Consider the following 4492-nt stretch of genomic DNA (forward strand, 5'->3'; position numbering starts at 1 on the left):
GGCAGGAGGCTACGGTCCATACAGACCAGAACCTCCCGCCATAAGAACAGTTTCTTCCCCTCTGCTGTTGGACTCATGAACAATTACCCTAAGACTGTTACCACCACCCTCCACAAACGCTGATGACCCTATGTCTATGCACCTGTCTGACTGCACTGATGTACATATTAGTGGAATATAGTTTACATTCTCTTATCTTTTAATTAGTCTCTGCACTGTATATTTTGTAAGCTCTAATATCTCTGTATATTTGCAATTTGTATACTTGTATATTGTCTTATAGTTTTTATACTTGTTTTTTTTTTCCTGTAAGCACGAAGTACCGCAGCAATTTCCTAATGCTGTGAACCTGTTCACCCATATGGCAATAAAAACCTTCTGATTCTGATTCTGATTACACCAAATTTTACAACATCCTTCGCTCTGCCTCTCAGGTGCATCATAATCTCCTCAGCTTGATTTTCTGGGGGAATGCCACTCTTCCTTACATAACTCTGCATGGCTTTAGTCAACTAGGCTTACATCAGTAATTGGAGGATTTGCAACCGGCGCAGTAGCGCCCTCTGGTGGCTGTGAGTCAAACAAAAGCCCACAGGACTATCTGTTGTCCTATTATCCACCTGATAGCTACTCAGTGAAAAAGGAACAGTTGTGAACCCTCTACCCCCACCAATACCAAGGGGAGTCATATTTAAAGTATCACCACAGTTACTGAGATCCATATATAGCAGTATATCAAAAGAACTACAATGGGCTTAATGCAATATGATAACAGACAAAGCTAATATTGAAGTAAACCCAACAGTCAAAACACAAGAGAAGAGATGCTCCAACGATGCTGCGATGAGAAGACACCAGCCCGGTCCAATGTTGTCGAGGATGAGTGTGACCTGTGTGTATCTGGTATCCTCTCTTGCTGTGGGAATAAATCACAGAGAGCTGTTCAAGCTGTGGCATCAGTTGTCTTTAATTCTCCATCTGCATTTTCACACAGTGAGCACAGAGGTAAGGTGTCTCTGGTCAGCAAAACAAGCGCTCCTTCTCATGAGTGATCCTGTGGCTCTGAGGATTACCCATAATGCCTTGCTCCCAAGGGTGAATGCAGTATAACTTTTGACCAGCAGTGGGTGCATTTTAGCAGGATTTAACATGAACCATTTTAACTATGTTAAACTAATAAAGACAGATTAATCCATGGAATTATATTTAGGTCAAAAGTCACGCGTGAGCAAAAACACAATCTGCGCAAATAACTTTTATTTCACGGGCGCAGGAATGCATTCACATTCGCTCAATGAACTTCCGCACGTGTAGAACTCAGTAGCCCCGAGAAAAAAAGAAGCCAGTGTGCAGGCGAGACTGTCTGCTGTGCGTGTGCTGCAGCAGTTTCATGCGCCTGCGGGTGACTCTCTGCACGCGGAACAAATTTCTGCACGAGTGAAGAAACAGACTTGTGACCATCCTGGAGCCATAAGTCGATCACGCCCACAAGGCTTAAAAGTGACCAATCATGTGAGGGCTTGTGAATCCTTTGGGCTCCACCCCAGATGGTCAAAAGTCTGTTTCTTCACTCGCATAGAATTTTGTTCTGCGCGCAGTCACCCACGGGTGCGTGAAACTGCTGCAGCTCGCGCACAGCAGACAGTCTCGCCTGCACACTGGCTTCTTTTTTTTGCATGGCTACTAAGTTCTACACGTGGAAATTCATTGAGTGAATGTGAATGCATTCCTGCGCCCGTGAAATTAAATTTGCGTGGATTGTGTTTTTGCTTGCGCGTGACTTTTGACCTAAATATAATTCCATATTAATCATTTTAAAGACTAAAGCATTAATAACTAGAAAGACTTCTTTGAACAGTCTAGTAGGAATGGGATCTAATAAACATGGTGCTGGTTTGGAGGAAGTAACTATTGAAGTTAACTCTGAAAGATCAACTGGAGCCAAAGAGTCTAAACAAATACCAGCAGTGCTGAAAACATCTATAGTGCTACAGTTCACGTGGAGAAAGTCTGAATATATTGAATTTCCTTCAAAGTCATGTCCTTCTGATCTAGGGTTAGGGTTCCACAGATGGAAACAAACTACAAGTGTCTCCTACAGCAAGAGCTAGAATAGAATACAATAAAATGCCTTTGTCATTATACAGAATGTAAAATGAGATTGGAGGGCCACTCCTGTTCAGTGCCATGCAATAGAAAGTCACACTTCCTAAAATATAAAATAGAACTTTGAAAAAATAGGGAAAATAAAACAAGGTATAAAAATACACACTTATTTTATTTTTTACAATGTGTATGACAGTGCGGTCAATAATTTAAGAAAATGTAGTCGACAACGCCACCAGAAGGGGGAAAAATATCACCCTTCCAGAATATTAATAAATTGATATCAATATCTAAAAATTCACAGGTTCGAAAAATTACACCAGGGCCAGAGAGAGGTCTGAACTTTTACTATTATTAAAGTATTGTTCAAACAAAGAAAACAACAACCATAAAATGAATAGGCTGCAATAACACTTGCGCATCAATTAAACAAAAACAACACAACAGAAAGGAAATATGGACTTACCAGCAGCAAAGAGGGACCCTAACAAAACACAAAACACAGCACAGGCGCACCGCGCCGCAACTTCACCCAGTGCTGCACACGACAACTGTGACAAAAAGAAAAGACTCCCGCCACCAAAACACGGACCCTCCGGCCACTGGCTCGTCCAATACTAAAAAGAAAAGAACACAATTAAAACATATACAATTGAGCACAATGGTTAAAATGGCAGCCTAGTTACAATAAAAAACACACACACACACACACACACAATACTCATACACACTCAGACATCCACACGCATGATACGAAGGCAAACACATAAAAGATAAAAACCAGTTAAAAGGAAGTGCAGAGATAAAATCAATTAAAAGAAACTCCAGTATTCCAGACTCATACCACAAGTCCAACACTACTGACTCTTAGGGTGGCCAACTTGATGTTATACTGGCACACCACCCTCATGTGTGGACAACGGTGATCCAGAATACAGTTCAATTCCTCCTCTGGCAAAACAAGCCAGCGTAGGCAAAATAGCAGCCTGTGCCTCAGGGAACTAATCCCACAGTTGGGATTAAAAGTAGCGTGGCACACTCAACCCACCGACACAGGAGTCCTAAACATGCAAACTAATATTTAGTGACGCAGTAACAATTTGAAGAGAGAGGAGCATGAGCTTATTGGCTTTACTCACCGCGATGAATAACTACGATTGCGCTGCCGACCTATTAATGGCTGCTCCTGCGTGCAACAGCTAGCCTGCCATGCTGCAAACAAACAGGAGTAAGTGGCTGCTATGTGTACACAGTGGCATCTCACCTGGCTACAGTGCTTACCTATCGTAATCACACAGTTGGTTAACCGATTCCTGCTAGCCAGTGGCGGATCTAGGATTTTTCTGAGTAAGGGGCCATCAAGGGGCCACAGTATTCATAGAGGGGCCAAGTACAGATGCAGCCACCGAAAATTGTCGGTCGATCCGTAACGGGACCTTGGCCGATTCGTGGCCGCACCTTGGCCTAAACGTGATCCCCCGCTAATGACGTAGGCATTCTGGCGGGAACGCCCCCAAGCAGCATTTGGGGAAAATGGTGGTAATGTCTTGTTTATTTACCAGGAGGAGCAGTAATAGTGGAAGCGCATTCATTTACAGCCCGCTGTATACTGTACCAGAGATCCTCACATCCAGGCCTCAAAGCCGGGGTCCTGCAGGTTTTTCATGTGTCTGTGCTTCAACACACCTGAGTCAAATATAGAAGTCATTATCAGGACTCTGGAGAACTTGACTGCATATTGAGGCCATTTGATTCAGGTGTGTTGGATCAGGGATCAGGCTGTATACAGAATTTATGCATTTCCTGAAATAAAAACAAGGCTACTGTGAATGCTTTCTGCTGGAGCTGAAATGCTCCACAAAACAAAACAAAAAGAGCGCTGAATGAATTTCTTCTCCCAGGCTGGAAATTGGACCGCTGCCCTTCGCATTCCCAAACCAGCGCTTAATTTGCTGAGATAAACCTGCGGAAACGACAGAAAGTGAAGTGATCGAAAAAACGCACAGAAGAACACACAGGTGTACTGTAATGAAATAATAATATTAAGATTACACAGAATGCGCAACAGTACAGCGTGAGTCTTGTAGAAATTTATTAATAAATGTGTGTGCTGTCTGCTGTTTAAGCCTTTAGGTTTCTGCGTGTTCGTTTCTCGAACAGGAATGACATACAAACAAACAGGAATAAGGAGTCCAAATATTACATTTAATAAAGCCATGTCAAACAGTTTACAGATTAATCTGGGTCAGAACTGCATACCATACTCGTGTGAGATGGCATGAAGTACTGGTACTTTCTAATTCAACTTACAGTTGTCATATAGTCAGAGCATAAAGTTCTCTAGTTTTAAACAGCTCCTCGATAACTCTGTCTCTAAAATTATTGT

At 42.4% G+C, this 4492-nt stretch overlaps 1 long non-coding RNA gene across 1 annotated transcript; it reads right to left on the reverse strand.

Moving 5' to 3' along the window:
* Nucleotides 1-3129: 3129 nt before the first annotated feature.
* Nucleotides 3130-3564, reverse strand: LOC115777197 (uncharacterized). Its single transcript, XR_004019600.1, has 3 exons — nt 3388-3564; nt 3246-3318; nt 3130-3167 (listed from the first exon to the last, which is right to left on the reverse strand). It is a non-coding gene; the product is annotated as an uncharacterized LOC115777197 (long non-coding RNA).
* Between the last annotated feature and the right edge of the window lie 928 nt (nt 3565-4492).

The sequence above is a fragment of the Archocentrus centrarchus genome, unplaced genomic scaffold (genome assembly GCF_007364275.1).
Source record: "Archocentrus centrarchus isolate MPI-CPG fArcCen1 unplaced genomic scaffold, fArcCen1 scaffold_45_ctg1, whole genome shotgun sequence".
Lineage (NCBI taxonomy): Eukaryota > Metazoa > Chordata > Actinopteri > Cichliformes > Cichlidae > Archocentrus > Archocentrus centrarchus.